Here is a 10,021-nt window from a genome sequence, read left to right on the forward strand (position 1 = left end):
TAACAGCACGTGGGACACGTTTTTATAAACACAGATCTAAAAAATGTCAGGTTGTGCAACAAAAACTTAAAAGTTTATTTTTGGCAAATTTACTATGTTTTGTAAAAAGTAATGGAACAAAAGTTGTTGTTTTTTTTATGTTAGTAATATAGTCCTAAGAGTTTATATTTGTGTTGTAAAAATAAACCTATATAATTGACAAACTAATATAACTACACAATAAATCTATAAACCGTATCACGAGAATAGCTAGTATTACTTATGCGCTCTTTTATTCGTTTTTTACTTACGTAAGCCAAACACAGTGATCATGTATGCCAAGACAACTATTTTGTTCGAAGTATTTATGTTTATTGCTATATCACTCGCTGCTTCAAGTGCTGCGGCTTTCTTCACCAATGTAGACCAATTTTGCGCCATGACAAATAAAAGCAGAAACGCCACAATACCATTGGAATAAAAAATTATGCCGGCTGAAATTAGAACAGATAGATAAACCACTTTATTCGGTAAAATGACACAAACACAGATTAAATACAAAAGAAAAAATAAAACATTTTTGCCATATGGCGCTGACTCAGCATATACGGATGTGAATATGAGTGTAGCTGTAAGTGTAAATTATGATTGTAAATATATTTTGGTGTAATAAATCAAAGTACCTTTTTTTTTAGAAAGGCCACGAACAAGAGTACACGGAGTATACAAAAAATAATAATAAAAGTACAATATCATCAAAATAGACATGTTTGTAGGGAGGGTAGGTGTTGCCGTTATAGTACTTTGAATTTGTGTTTGGAAGAATGATGTATGGATGCTGATACAGTAACGTGCTGATAATTTTGAGAAAATGGCGCTCAAAAGATTTTTTTTATGATATTTTGATAGTTTATTCTAAAGGTTACTTTTAAAATGGACAGTTTACTGTTTTCACATCTGGAACAATGAATGGTTGTGATTTATTACTATAATTCTCCAAATAAATGAGAATTTGTACCAATAACTCCATTTTTGTATATTGCAAATTGTAGTACAATTTAAGTACCAAACAAACGTGTCATAACACATAACACCGTTTTGCTAACTTTCAAAATGCTATTGCATCCTAAAAATGTCATAGAATTTTTTTAATATTTTAAATTAAGTGCGCATTTGACCTCTGTCTCACGTGATGGAAAGTAACGATGAGGTCAATGGAGTATGCATACCTAAATTATGCTTATTCACTCTCGCCTTGAAAAGGCTCAAATTATATCGTTCACGGAGCAAGTCTGTTCAACAATTCCACTTCACAAGCGTTCGCCATATACATATATAGAAGCGAAACGTTTTGTGTAAATTCTTGTAATATCCACAACCTACGGGTGGAACCTCAGCCTACGTCCAGTCCCCCATTGATGGAAAGGGTAAGGCGGAATTAAATCATGCAATTCTCTCGCATACTCTCCGTTACCACTATTTTGTTCATTTACCAATCGTGACTTTTAAACTCTTTGTACACAAGTAATACTCGTGTAAATTGGAAGGTTAAATCGTTAATAGGCTAGAATTGGAAAAAACCAAAACTTTATTGAAATATATTTGGACAATTAACCAACTTCGTCATTTGCTCAAGGTTTGAGCATTTTTAAGGTTTGAATGTCGTGAATCTCATCTCTTTGTGTATTTTAACCGACTTCAAAAAGGTTCTAAATTCGACTGTATGTTTTTTTTTCGTATTTATGTTACGCGATAACTCCGGTATTTGTGAACTGATTTTCATGATTCTTTTTTGTTGGGACCACTATGGAAGTACCCCCTACTTCCATAGTGGTCCCATTTCATTTTGAAGAAAATCATCCACCTCTAAGAGTGGCTGTTCACGCATGAAGATTCATTTTTATAAATATTTATATAGATATCATTTTTAATAATTTTTATTATCTCCAGTGTCACGTCCTATATAGTGGCGAATTTAAAGATATTATATATAGTACTCTGTACTGAGATTATGTTATTACATGATATGAAAAAAATAAAAACACGTTATCGATAATACTTACTAAATAATGATAAAGATGCCCCAAGCTTAATGATATTCATTAAAGCAATAATCAAATTTATAAGTAGACCCAAAAATGATGCAACGTAACAAATGCCATAAAATGACTTTAAATTGAACCTGTAAGAAAAAGACTATTAGAAATTTTATCACTTGGACTATGTGAATAAGTGTCTAAATCGTAAACAGCTCTTATTAATTCTACTAAGGAATATCTTAAATACACATCAACAATCGTGAAGCAGTATAAAAAAAGACTATTTAGCCAATTTCAAGGAAAGGATGTGGTTCTTTATTCAATTGTATTTTTATTTTGTATGTCTATGTTTCGCGATCACTCCTACCTTTGTAAACCGATTTCGATGATTCTTTTTTTGTTGGAAAGGTAGTATCGCAGTAGTGTCTTAACGGCCCACGCGATGCGCTCCTCCTACCGCAAAATGGCGGCTATTTGGTTTCGCAAATTAGAAAAGGATTCAGTTTAAATACAAGTTTTTATAAATAAAAATTATTATTCTGCATTGCTAAATAAATACCCTCCGTACTACCAACAAAAACATCTCAAATAAAATGCAGTAATACACCGCAAATCCTGCACTTAAAAAGCACTAATGAAATTTTTGGTGTACTTGGATAAATATGATAATATTCCGTTTGAGTGGTTCTAACGTTTACCATGAAATTACTCCTTAAAGTATAGTTTATAAACATTTATATTCAAGGGTAAACTTAAAAAACGCTACTTACGGTATGTTTTCAATAAATAAACACCGAAATCACCAGCCCAAACAATAACACACACGATTGTCGTGACGTATTTTTGAAGTTGTTTATTTTTTAAATAACAGACCCAGGCATTAAAAACTTTATGGTTTGCTAGAGTAGTTACCGAAATAGCAATTAATATTAGTTCTTTTACCTCTTATAACTTCGATATCTGGATAAATCGGTATAAAATCATCACCGGCACCATCACCTAGGTGTGGTATGCGTCTACGGCTGCATGTATCTTTAATAATCATTAGATTAAGATACTACTGCAGTGTCTTAATCAAATTTGAAGAAATTACACCTCTAAGGGAGGCAAATTAGGGGATGAATCCGGTTTATTGGACTCCAGCCTCTTTTGATTAACAAATTTGAATAAAACTTAGCAGATAGGTGTAATTCCACAGACATATGAGGTCCGTTTTTTTATAAACAATTTATAATTATTTATATGGAAATTTGGATTCGATCTTAAAGAGCCAACTTGAACATGAATGCTGAAGTATGCAAGTACAATTTGGTGTTAGTTACTTACATATTACATTTACTTTTATAAGCAGTAAAAAACTTACTTCAATTTGTCCCAAGAAGTTTTTTCAAGACCCTCAACAGGAAACAGCCCGAGCCATCGACAAAGTCTCATAACGTTTCTCATACAATTATGAAATTCACTCGTGAACTTTGTATTAGATTTGATATGTTTAATAAAGTTCTGATTCTTCACCAATGGTAATTGCTTTGTAGTTGTTTCTTTGTTTTTTCGTTTCGTAACAAACTTGAATATTTTTGTAGCAATCATGTTTCGTTGTTAACTTAAAATTCGATTCTTGTCTTTCTTTTTTTATGACATCAATTCACGGGATGAACAAGTCGTGCTCCGGGTAGTGAGCGACACGCCTGTCCATAGCAGTTGCGGTACCATTCACAGCTTTGAATCGCAAAGATCTGAGGGGTACTGCCACTGCGCCTGTCACTCTGAAACATAAGTTGACAAGACTCATGTGCCTGTTATTTTTACCAGCACACTTAACCTTTAAAACCGGAATACATTAATGCTCACATTACCGCTTTGCGGCTGAAATAGGTAAAGTGGGCATTGCTGTTTGTTTTGTGCTTCCCTGGAAGAACTCTTTCACAAGGAGCTCTATTGGTACCTTCTTTTTGGCGTGTTGATTATATTATCGTTGAATATTTATTGACTGTCATTTATACGGTTTATTTTTCACGTTACCTCAATTCTATCGACATTATTTCGGTTTCAAAACCTATTCTTTTTCTAGTGTCCCTATCTCGCCGGTAGTTACATTTTATAAGTAATTCCTATTTATAATCATTATAATAGTAAGCGTATTTTAATTCGTGTATTAACATCGCTCTCATTTCATAAACCGAAACAGAAATATTTTACGCGGTGCCAAACATTTCGTACCCAATATATTTGACCTTTTTTAAATTTTGTGTGATTGATGAAGTAAAAACGTCTAGTAAGCACTTTACTTCTTCATGCGTCTAAATGTCGATAATAATCGAATAAAATTTTTTCCCTAATTCATGTTTTCTTTTTGTTTATCTTATGTCACCCGGTCGGGACATGAGCCATTCAGTAATGAGCGTATTTGAGTTGATGACGATGACACATCTTTGGATGTTAATTCTGTTTTTTTTCATAAAAACTTATCTCGTTTGAACATCTCATCTAATAAAAAGGTGAAATCCACACGTTAGCCTAATGCACGCTTGGGATTTATTTGGCCACATATGCAAAGAGTTATATGAATCTACTTCGATATGCAGGTTTCATCATGTTATTTTCATGTACTGTTAGAGCAAGGTATAATTTGTAGAGTACACAAATCGCACATCAAAGACAGAATCTCCTACTTATAAATCAATCGTTCTCTTAATTCAAGCTGTCGTTGCTTTTTGGTCATTCATAAGGTTTTGATTTACAAAGTGAAATTGATTTACAGTCTTTTATGGGAAGTATATTGCAAACGATGACGAGAATTGAACCATAATACATCAGTACTTTTTTTTATAATATCATGTGGCGGGATGAACAAGTCATGCGCCTGGTGATTAGCTACACGCCTGTCCATAATAGTTGGGGTGACACTCAGAGTTTTAAATTAAAACTATAGACGCCTAGAACCACTACATCAAAACCAACCATACAACTAGAACATCAAAATTTATGTGTGCCAATATAAGATATTATTTGTTTCTTTTACATGTTTCTTTATTTCGACTGTTTTTTTTGTTCAAACTTTAAATATAAATGCGATGATTCACCAAAATCTGTTTTCTATCACTGAACAGACGTAATCAAATAACAAAAGTCGGTGAGTTGTCAGTTAAAACTACAATATTTACATTAGTAAATATAAACTGTTCCCCTTTACTCGATAAGAAAACTTTGGTGATACTTATCATGAACTGTCACGAAAGAATAATAATGGTCAATAACGTTGAGAACGTTTCGTTATTGACCATTCGCTTGGGACATATTTGGTGGTAATATAAAATTCGAGATGCAAATATTTCTTTAAGTGACATTCAAGATTTTGTGTTTATAGGAAATTGATGGAAAAGGTGCTAGAGATAATATTTAACGAGGTTGTTGAGTAACCACCAGGGGGTGCCACAACCTCTTAAAACAATATTACTTTAACCTTACATTGACTTTTCGTACCATACCGCGCTTAAAGTAAGGTTATTGTAATGTTAAAACTATGATGTTTTATTGGCAGCTTTGTGACTATTCATTCACTCAGTTCGTACTATGACGCGGCTTTAACATTGAAGTAATATTGCTCTTATGCTAAAATAGTTAAACGAATGCAATGGAAACAATATTATTTTCAATTTTATTGTCTTAATATTGATTTGTAATGATTAAAAGTTAACTTTAACTTATTTACACATATATTTCTTCAATATTTTGTTTATTTTTTTAATTAATAGCTCAAAGTAAATAATTTTTCGTCAAATAAAAATACGCGATGTCATAAAATTATAACAGCGCCATCTATATGCTCCTTGGCGAAAGAAACAGTTGACACTAAACTATAGTACCAAACTCACAACGTAATCAAGACTGAGCTTGTTTTATTTATTTTTCTTCATGAAAATGCGGAATAATTATTGAAAACAACGTAATTTTAATAGATTTTATTATTACATACTTTTCCTTTCGTATCAAAAATCAAAGTTCTCTGAATGTAAATAGCATTAAGTACTATAACGTATCTAACTTATAATATCTTATATATATAAGTAGTATAACGTAATACAAGTTATACTACGATAAGACGATTCAGAACATCAAAAAAGAAAGAGATGGCATTATGTAGTTCACGTAGCGTTATCTCTCTTTTCTATTTTTAGTAAGGAATAGACAATATTGAGAAATCATTCGTTCTTTCAATCACTTTTGTAATAATACATTACTTGGTGGACAGGTTCGTCATGGTACGGATATCAGTAATATTACAATAAGCTTACTTTAAGCTTACTTTGAAATAAAATTGTTTTTGGAAAGGTTATGGTATGCCCCCAGAACCGATTAATTAAGTTTCATATTAATTTTTTAATTGACTCAAAGTAATACGAATACTATAGATAGATAGATGTATACACTTTATTACTCACACACAAGAACAAGAACAGTATATGAACAACTTAAAACTAATGTGAGCAAAGGCGGTCTTATCGCTAAAAGATCTGTTTCAGACAACCTTTACGGTAGAGGAAAGCTAATCGGAGCGGGAGAAGTAATGTGCCAATTCACAATAAAAAAAATTCAATTATATATAACTTCCATTATAATTTATCAAATAATAAATAAATAAGATATATTATACCTGCACAAATATATGTATAAATAAATATACCTAAATAAACTTATACTTATTATTAAACATAATATACACGTTGCAAGCTAGGACCGTGTGAGAAGATATTTACATTGACTATATCAAATTTCAGATAGGAGATCGTTCCACAATTGTGCAGTCTTAATGGTAAAGGAGTCTTGGCGCGGGTGAAAGAAGGCTTCAGTAGATTATTGAAATTAGACCTTAGCTCACGGATGTGACCATCCCCGAGGAAGCGACGACGTTCCTTGAGGTATGGCAGAGTACGAGAGTCATATAGAACATTATAGAAAAAGTGCTCTTCACGGCGGAACTTGATGGGAACCAATGAAGCCTTCTCCTATATTCAGACACATGATGGAACATGCGCAATCCGTATATGAATCGGAAGCAAAGATTCTGTAGACGCTGGAGTTTGCTTAATAGATCCTCACTGAGGTCAATGAAACAGACATCAGCGTAATCAAGAATAGGTAAGAGCAACAATTGCGCAAGTTCAACCTTGGTCCTCACAGGAAACAGATTTTTCTAACGCCGCAATGAACCGGACGCAAACACCCTCCTACTCACCTCAGCGACATGTGGCGACCAAGACAGAGTGGAGTCAAAAAGAACGCCAAGATTTTTAACAACACAACTGAAAGGTCTGTCTTTCAGTAGCGTTGTTAAAAATCTTGAGAAAGAGTTGAAGAGGAGCAGGGAAATAGTCATATTATTTAATTTGGCGATCTGCTTCGAGCCTCCAATGACGATGGCCTGCAACTTGTTAGGATTGACGGTAAGACCTTGGGTTCGATTCTAATCGTCTATTGTCGCCAGGTCATCATTAAGTTTGGCGATTATATTGTCCACGTCATACACAGGAAACTGAGAAGAAATCTGACGGCTATCAGCATACAAGTGATATTGATAAGAAGGTAAGGCAGTAAGGGAGTTTACAAAGATGGAAAAAAGAAGCTAGAATGCTAGTTGTCGACACGAACACATTGCTGATGCCCAACGAGATACTGGTGAAACCACTCCACTACCAAATCTGACACAAGGACAGATTTCAGCATTGCTAACAAGATGTCGAAGTCAACAGTGTTGAACGCGTTGAACACTATAGTTTATTTTAATTAAAATTATTGTTCATTTGAATATATTACTATGTTATTACTTGCAATCTCATATTTATTTAAGAAGAAGCACATAGTCAATGATAATGGTTTAGTCGTTGCCTAAATTTATCATATCAGTGGAGCTCCTGGTGAAAGTGTTCGTCCAGGGATGTACTGTTACCTTAACCTATTTCTGCCCTCAAGCATTTGTTCGTCCCGTCACTTGATATCATAAAATATTATATATATATATATATATATATATATATATATATATTTTTATGATATAAATATATTATTATAAATATGTTCTTTCATATCTTATGATTGTTTTTGGAAAGTTTAATATTAACGAATAAGGTAAATAAAATTCGTCAAAACACATAACAATTTTTGTACCTGAAGGTGCTAAATAGATGCCTAACCAAAATGTATGAATATGTATACGTGAGGCGCACTATAAGTTTGCGGAATAATTAAGAAAAAATACGGTCAGAAATGAATTTATTGTTTCTCAAAATATTCTCCGTTAGCGTTAATGCAGTTTTTTCATACGAATGAACCAATTTTGAAAACATTTATGCCACTCCTTCGTGACAATCTCTGAAACATATTTTTCGTACTCCTCGACAGCCTCTTCAGGTGATGAATATCGTTGACCGCGTAACTGGTTTTAATTTTTGGAAATAAATAAAAGTCATAAGGTGCTAGGTCGGGACTGTAGGCGGGATGGCTCTTAAGGTCAACCTTGTTCACCTTCAAAAATTCATTTGTCTGTCTGGCCGTGTGAGAGCTGGCATTATCGTGGTGCAAGATGATACGGCGTTCACGGTTATTTTTACTGAGTTTGTCAATAACTTCCCGCCAACAAATGATCATGCACCAATTATATTCCGCCTTCGTCATCAGATTCTGGTAGCTTTATAATTTTTAACATTTTCAATACCTAACAACGTTGTCGGTAGCTAAAGGCTAAAGGAAGGAAGGAAAAGGTTATCTCTTACTTTACGACCTGTTTTGACGCCAATTTGCTATATATGGCGGGCTGTGATGGATAAAGGGGTGCGGACTGACAGACTATGGGCTCATGTTCTATCGTTTGACTGATTGTGTTACTTGTTGTGAATGACAATGTGTTTAAGTAACAGTAGGTAAAGCTCTTTGTAAAAGAGTTCGTCCAGGGAAGTACTGCCACGTTACCTATTTCTGCCGTCAAGCAGTAATGTTAGCATTACTGCGTTCCGGCTTAGAAGGGTAAGGGTGCTGGTTAAATTACGGGCACATGGGACTTGTCAAGTTATGACGGGCGCAGTGGCAGTGCCCCTAAGATCTTTGAGACTTAAAGCTCTGAGCGGCACTAAAACTGTAATGGATATGTGTGTCTTACCATCAGACGCACGACTTGTTCGTCCTGTCACAAAAAACTAAAAAACTATGCACGGTACAACGATTCTCCAAAGTAAAAGTAACCACGTGTCCAGTTTTATTAAAAAAATGAAACAATCATCCGATTAGAAGCACTTTGCACGCGCGCCACTGGTTGGTTTCGGTTCCTCTCGAAAGACCCGTACACTCATTGCTACTTTGTTTTGGAATCGTAACTATAAATCCATTTTTCGTCACCTGTTACTATATCCCACCCCAAATTTGACGCCGCTTCGTTGAGTCTGGTAAACATGGCATTGCACCAAATGACGCGATCCGTTTTTTGAGCCTCAGTCAAATTGTGGGGGATCCACCGAGAACACAGCTTTTTCACACCCAAATGTTTGTGTAGTATTCATTGTATTTGACTCATGCCTATGCCTAAAGATGCCCGAATCTCATGGTATGTCACATGCCTATCTGTTTTGATCATACGGCGCACAGCATCGATGTTTTTGTTGTTCACAGCAGTGGACGGGCGACGATCACGAAATTTGTCACTGAGATTCACACGACCGCGTTTGAATTCTGCAAACCAGCTATAAATAGTCGCTTTGCATGGTATTTCATCGGCAAAAGCAGTGTGAAGCCGCTGAGCTGTTAAATTACACTTAAAGTCGTAGAAAATCGTACTACGAAAATTTTCGCGAGTTAAATCCATGGTGAGACAACCAATTTCTAAAATGACGCCACAATGTAAAAACAAGTGACAGTCAGATGAAACAAACTGTATTCTACAGCCAAAGAGTACCATTTTCAAATGTTGCAATTACTTTTTAGATATTGTTTATGTAAGTGGCCACTTCCGGAAA

Source organism: Hyposmocoma kahamanoa, unplaced genomic scaffold, assembly GCF_003589595.1.
Source record: "Hyposmocoma kahamanoa isolate Upper Pololo Valley unplaced genomic scaffold, ASM358959v1 78, whole genome shotgun sequence".
Classification (NCBI taxonomy): Eukaryota; Metazoa; Arthropoda; class Insecta; order Lepidoptera; family Cosmopterigidae; genus Hyposmocoma; species Hyposmocoma kahamanoa.